Source organism: Protobothrops mucrosquamatus, unplaced genomic scaffold (assembly GCF_001527695.2).
Source record: "Protobothrops mucrosquamatus isolate PMUCROS unplaced genomic scaffold, P.Mucros_1.0 scaffold10, whole genome shotgun sequence".
Lineage (NCBI taxonomy): Eukaryota > Metazoa > Chordata > Lepidosauria > Squamata > Viperidae > Protobothrops > Protobothrops mucrosquamatus.
The window spans coordinates 5158502-5165957 of NW_015386397.1; the positions used below are offsets into that span (position 1 = coordinate 5158502).

At 38.7% G+C, this 7456-nt stretch overlaps 1 protein-coding gene across 1 annotated transcript in view; it reads left to right on the plus strand.

Moving 5' to 3' along the window:
- MLLT6 (MLLT6, PHD finger containing) overlaps positions 1 to 7456 on the plus strand; it is a 101205-nt gene that overhangs the window by 44049 nt on the left and 49700 nt on the right. The gene's annotated exons all lie outside the window — the stretch shown is intronic.

The window sequence follows — 7456 nt, forward strand, 5'->3', positions numbered from 1 at the left end:
AATTTCATGACTGTTTTCATTTTTTGTCTCTCTCAGTACCTCTGAACCACTTGAGGAGCCTAGTAAAATAAATAAGTTTTGTCACTTTAATCACTTTTTATAAATTAGATACTATTGTAAATATGTATAGAAGTTGTCAGTTTTATTGTTTTCAAAAAAAATGGTGGATACTAGGAGGGAAGATGTTCCTATTAGAGATGGCACCGTTATCAGTATCACTGATTTTCCATTGGCACAACTTTTTCCCACCAGTCATCTTCCAGAAATAATGTAATTGAAACCTAGGAATTCTCAGTCAGCATGGCTATTTGCCACATTGTTAGAAATGTTAAGAGATGCAGCCCACATCTGGAAGGCGCCAGTTAAAGGGGCTTAGAGTACTGCAACTGTCAGATTACAGCTGAAAGTATTTTGCTGCAATAGACAATGGAAATTGCTTTTTAAAATAACTTGAAGTAAATGGAACAACATGGGAGCACAGACATTTTGGATGAATGAGTGAATAGAATTATCTATTCCTTTTTTAATGAAATAAGCTCTAAAAAAGAGTTTAACTGAACACATCTACTGCAATATAAGCTCTATTGAATTCAAGCTGTTTTTAATCCTAGGAGTTGAAATTCAAAAAGAAATATTAAAGACAACCATAGGCAAAGTGCCTTCATAATAGCATTTGTTCTCACCAGTGCACCCTCTCTCCCTCCCTCCCTCCCTCAAAAAAGTTGGAATTAAAGTTTCCAAGTAAGTGGATATGGTTTACTGACATGAATTCAGTTCCTTTTTGTAAAATTAATATTTATCTGGAACAATAATAGGACCAGTTTGCATGCCTTTGCAACAGAGATTGTGGGGTTCATATTTAATCTTGTCAACATGCTTAATCCATTTTAGAAGTCAAACTCATATGTCTAAAAACAGACTACATTCTGCCAGGGAAAACAATGGAAACTGGAAAAGAAAAAGAGAGACAAGAGGAAACCTGGCTTGGTAAATGTAGTAATGGAACAAAGTATTTTATATCACACCAGGCAAAAACAAAACAGAAGATGAGCTGGATGGCAGGCAACTTGGGGAAAAAAATAGACAACACCCGATAAGCTATGGAAGAGCTATATTTACACTAACTTAGAAGGAAATACGAGGAGAGTAAAAGCAGTGTCTTCATTTATTTTAATATGTTACTGAGAGATAAAAGATAGGGGGTTTTTTGTTCTTCCTGAACTATCCCTTGTCCTATCATCCCCCTATTGCAAAAATAGAGACTACGATTTGATGATGCACAACAAGAAGGATAAAAAGGGTAGGGTGGACAATTGGATTGTAGAAGGAATCGCTAATATTTCATCTTCCATTTCAACAGAAAAATCTGTGTCCGATGTCCTGATTATATTCCCACATCAACAGTCCAATCAAATGGGATGATACCAAGACATATCTTATATATTTCTGATAATATCTTTAGGGCTCTGAAAGAATCTGCCATTGCTACATACCTTTGCATATACTACTACTTAACCAGCAGAACGACCTGCCTCCAGAAGCGGTGAATGCTCCAACACTGGAAGTTTTTAAGAAGAGACTGGACAGCCATTTGTCTGAAATGATATAAGGTTTCCTGCCTAAGCAGGGGGTTGGACTAGATGACCTCCAAGGTCCCTTCCAACTTTATTATTATTATTACTGTCTTTGACCAGATTCACCACATAAACAATGTTTTGATTAAACTTGATTTACTAAAAACTACTACAGGTAGTCCTCTACTTACAGCAGTTTATTTAGTGATCGTTCAAAGTTATAACAACATTGAAAAAAGTGACTTAGAACCATTTTTCACACGACCATTGTAGCATCATGATCGTCACGTGATCAAAATTCAGATGCTTGGCAGCTGGTTCATATTTATGATAGTCGCAGTGTCCTGGGGTCATGTGATCAACTTTAGCGACCTTCTGACAAGCGAAGTCAATGGGGAAGCTAGATTCACTTCACAACCATGTGACTAACTTAACAAATGCAATGATTCATTTAACAACTGTGGCAAGGAAAGCTGTAAAATGGGGCAAAACTCACTTAACAAATGTTTCACTTAGCAACATAAATTTGAGGCTTCATTATGGTTGTAACTCGAGGACTACCTGAATTTATTGGCTTTGCAGAACACACTTGGTTGTAAAACTTTATGTAGAAGCTACGACACATAGCGAAACCAAAAGCCACATCATTCCCTTGATGCTGGGAATAATGAAATGTGGATATCGGTTCTCAGAATTCTTAGCATGCCATGCGGACTGGGGATGCTACAGAACATGACCAGGTAGACCTCAGCTTTATGTCTTATCTTCAGGAACAATGCATCTTCCTCTTTTCAGGTACAGATAGTCCTCTTTTAGTTTTGGCGACTCGGTTGCTAAATGATGTGTTCATTAAACGAGACATCAGTCACTATGACAGACAGGATCTCACTTCGTCTGCAGTTGTTAAGTGAGATATCATGTGACTGCAGCTTGTGATTTTACTGCCAGCTTCTCCATTGATTTTACTCATCAGGAGCCAGTTATAAGGCACACAAATGACAATTATGCTGCAATAGTTGTAAATGCAAGGACCAGTCATAAATGTTACTTTGTCAGCACTGTCATAACTTCAGATAGTCACTAAACAGGACAATCCTTAAGAAAATAATAATAATAATAATAATAATAATAACAATAATAATAGTAGTAGTAGTAGTAGTAGTAGTAATAGTAGTAGTAGTAATAATAATTTGCTGCCCACCTCACTATTTGAGGCAAATCTTGTAAGCCCATCATGTTTTTGTTTCGCTTTGAAATAGTATCTTATCTGAACAAACAATTGATGAGCCGGTAAGCTGCCTTCTCTGCAAGTATAAACAGCAGCTCTTTCTCCAAAACAACACATGCATCAATTAAATTCACATTTTGGGGGCAAGTCAAACAATTGTAAAAAAGAACATCCTTTAATTCTTCTAATTAGTGGCATCCAAATTTTCATTTGGCTTAACTGATAATTTGTTTTAAGTTTCCTACTGCCTTGTTTGTACATTAATTGTCAGTACTGGCCAAGGCAATATTATCCGTAGCTGGACCAACTTCTGTCACTTTGAAAATACAGAGGCTTTGAAATTAATATGGAAAAAAACCCTGAAAGTATAAAAAGTACAAAAAGCTATTTTTGCAATTTGAAAGAACGAACAGATACAGGCCCATCTTTTAAAAATGTTTTTTTAGATGTTATCTTTTTTCTTTCTGCAATATCAGACAGAATTAAAGTGGTTAAAATGTTCAGTATTGTGCTTTTCCTTGCTATGTCTTGAAAATACCAGAAAGTTATTTTTACATTTCACCCTTGTTTCCCAGAGTCAGTAAAGTACAGCAAAATAGAGAATATGAATTTATCACAATCTGCAACTAGAGGTTCAGGGATTGAAGATATAAACTTGACACCAAATTAGCATATGAAGGAAGAGAGTTCCTAACTAGCTTTCTTTCTGAATTTCCAATTTGTTCAGAAAATGTTGTGCCAAGATTTTAATTGTACTAGCATTTATTTTGTTTAGTGGAGTATTAAATTATGTGAGCCATCTTCATTGGTTCCTCACTGTTTCACTGTTTCACTGAGGTCACACATTTGCATGTAGTGTTTGTATGTGTATTTTATCAAAAGCTATATATCTCTATGGAAAGCCAATTTGGTGTAATGCAAAGGCACCAGTCCAGAACCAGAGAAACTGAGTTCTTACCTTGCCTTGGGCATAAAACCAGTTGCTGATTCTGGGCCAGTCACCGTCTCTCAACCCTAAGAAGGAATCAGTGGCAAAATTGCACCCACACAACTGAGCAGCTACACCAGTTTGCCCGTTAAAACCCTGCCTTAATACAGACTTTTTTATCTGTCAGTAGAGAAAAGAAGTTAGCCTAACTTTCATTCTATGGCCTAGGAGCAGGCATAGAAAAATATTCACACTAAATGTTGCTTAGTGAAACTAAGCAGCTCCCTCCTATGGGTCTTAAAAACCAGGCAGAATCCATAGGAAGAGCCTCAAATTTCCAATGACAATTTAAAGCTGATTGCCCATCCTTTGTATTGCATTACAGTTGGCTACACACTGGCGTCAGTGAAATTTATGCTACAAATAACTTTATTCATTTTGCACAGAACTCAGGATAACTAAGTTAACTAACCCAGTGGGTCTAATGCATAGGGTATGACAGCCCATCTCTTTTGAACCATATTATTTGTGTAGCATCCTGAACAAGAAAATAACCTCTAAGTTTGGAAGTTCTTTGTCCCGCTATCATCTACACTCTGAAATTTTGTTTGGTCTAAAAGGCATCCCTCACTTTCCTAGACCTAAAAGGCCTCCTACATAAGGTTGTTGTAAGGTTTACAAAATGTCAGAGGCATTTTTCTTTAGGGTCCCCTATCTGTGTCAAGAAAACTGATTTGTGGGATGTGACTGAGCAGAACTGAAAATTTAATTTCAGTTAGTGCAATGGAAGATTTAAAAAAGGAATATTTTTGCACACACTAAGAGCTTCTACCATCTTTGACATTATCACTGTGTTCCGAAATAATACTTAGCACTGAACCTTAATTAAAGTCATTGTGTTCTAAAACAATATTCCAGCATTGAATCCTAGTTAAAACTCTGCCCTGCATGTGATTCAGAGGTGCTAAGTTTGCCCCCCTCCTTGCGCAACCTTCACCCACCCCTCGACACACATTTTTCCTGGCTAGGCTATCATGTTTCACCAAAGCTGAGGGTGAGGGAGCCTGCACTCAGATAAAGGCTTGTCCTTGTTTGCAGAAAAGGAAGGGCAGCTCATCAGGCAGGGCACACCAACATATCTGATTGCCCAGCGCTGTCTGCTTTTCCCTCAGTGCCCAGACTTACAAGAAGAGTTGTAAGGTGGGGGTAAGCCCTCGCTGGCATCTGAAGAGCTCCTATTTCACTCACCCTGACGTTGGAGATCTACAAGTTAGTATGTGCAACGTGGGCACCGCCTTCCTGTGCTCAGATGAGAGCTCCCTTTCCTCCTCCCCGTCTCTGCTTTACTTTTTTTCTTTCTCATTTAACTATCGGCCTTTTTCTGTGCTTGCTCCAATGCCACCCAACCCCCAGCTGCTTGAAACTCCCAGCACTGAGTGTTTAGAGAGACAGAGAGAGAGAGAGAGAGAGACTTCTTGTTGGTGAACTTTGGGCAGTGAGATGAACTTGGCAGCCCCAATGCGATTTGCAAATCCAGGCATTCCCAGGGCAATTTCTGCTGCAAAGGAGTGTGAAGCGTCGGGAAGGTAGGGGTGGCCTTTTATTTAGTCACATGAAGCATGACAGCACCCCTTCCTCCTCTCAGATTTTCTAACTAATGACAATATGTGTTGGGGGGGGGAGTAGAGGGAGAGGAGTTTAGCAAAAAGCAGACAGATACAGAAACACATTTGTATGGGTACCTGGGTGTCTGCAATGTATGCTGAAGGGAAGTGAGAGTTGTCAAGGAAGGGAAAACAAGGTACTTGAGAGCCAAAAGGGAAAATGTGAGGTAGGGAATACTGCTGGGTATATCAGAATGGCTGAGTGAAATTTTCAATTTGATTGTAATATACTGCCACTAACATCCAAAGGGACAAGTCCATAAGTGCTTTTGTACTTTCAGAGAAGAAATCTATTCTTTAGGCATGTTTGTTTGTCATTCTTAGTTTACATGACTTCACCTTTCATGCTCTATTTGGCATTTAAGGAAAATTTAATATTGGCAAGAAGTTTATAGATGTGGGCCATGTATACAATAATGATACACAGCAGTGATATCTTTAATATTATTCTCCCACCATTTCCTAGCCTCTGATAGACCACATCCATAATTCATATGTTATATTTTTGTGGTATATCTTTGATAATTGATCTATATTAAGCTAGGAGATTAAAACTGCATCTGTTTAAAAGGACATTAGGACCAATATTGATATGTGTCTTTTAAATCTAAGCTTAAAACACAAAAGTAGCAAAAAGACAGTGAAGCCAAGATATTTTATGTTAATATGAATTGAAAATGAAGAACATAAACTTAAAAATGGCTGGTAAACAAAGAGTCTTTTGTTGATATAAACAAATCTAATTTGATGTTGCAGGTTTATGAATATTTACTGGGACCAATGTCTACTGCATGTGGTAACAATTCAGTACATAGATTTGAACTGTGTATGGCTACCTGGAAATATTGGGAACGAGATATGTGACTATATTGTTTATAAAATAATTGTGTGCTTTTTCCCTTTTAAATTTTTCTTGAATTCAAAAACCTGTGGAACCACAGCACTTCCTTGGCACCTGCCTGGCTTTTGCCCTGCTTGCCTTTGGTTGTTTGTTCCTTTTAAATTCTTTTTCATTCTGCAAAGGAAATGCCCGTCTCCAACATACATTTATTTCCTGCATTTCTCTACTCATCACATATGCACATAGGCGTTATTTAAAAATAAAAACAGTAAGGGCTATAATCTATACTTTGTTTTGAAATCTGTCCATGTGCCTAAAGCGAAAATAGAAGCCAAAATAAGTTGGGATAACAGGACCCATCATGGGAGGTTAGAGGAACGCACTCAACAGTTGACCTTTTTTGGGGGGGGGGGGGAGAACCACAACTTATTCTCAAAATATCAGATCTCATCTCTAATGCAAATGTCACTACCTCAGGTAAGTTTTCAAAAGTAGGTCCAGGTGGAGCAGACTAAGAGGTGACATAGGTCACTAACGTCAAAGCCTCCAGGAAAGAGCACAACTGGCACAAAATGTCCATCAAACTGTCCAGAAGTAGCAATAGCAATAGCTCTTAGACTTATATACCTCTTCATAGGGCTTTACAGCCCTCTCTAAGCGGTTTCAGAGTCAGTATATTGCCCCCCAACTGTCTGGATCCTCATTTTACCGACCTCGGAAGGATGGAAGGCTAAGTCGAACTTGAATTGGTGAGATTCGAACTGCTGGCAGTCAGCAGAAGTAGCCTGCACTACTGCATTCTAATCACTGCGCCACCATGTAAGCCTAATGCAACCTCCAAAGCATGGACTTTGCTCCTTCAATGGCAGTGTGATTCCATCAAGGGACCCTAGTGGAGCAGAGAAAGAGCCAACTAGTTTCTGGATAAAGAGTAACGCAGTCTTACTGGGATTGAGCTTGAGCATTTTTTCCCCCATCCAAGTGTTTACAGCCCTTAGGTATTGGATCAGGACTTCCCCCACAGCATTGTTCTATCCCAATGTGGAGATAAATATTATCTCAAACTAACAAATGACTGCTTCAACAACTTCATTTAAATCAGTGGTTCTCAACCTGTGGGTCGGGACCCCATTTGGGGTCGATCGACCATTTCACGGGGGCCGCCAAGCAAGGCTGTCCGCCATTTTTTTTGTCCGCCATTTTTTTGTCCGCCATTTTTCC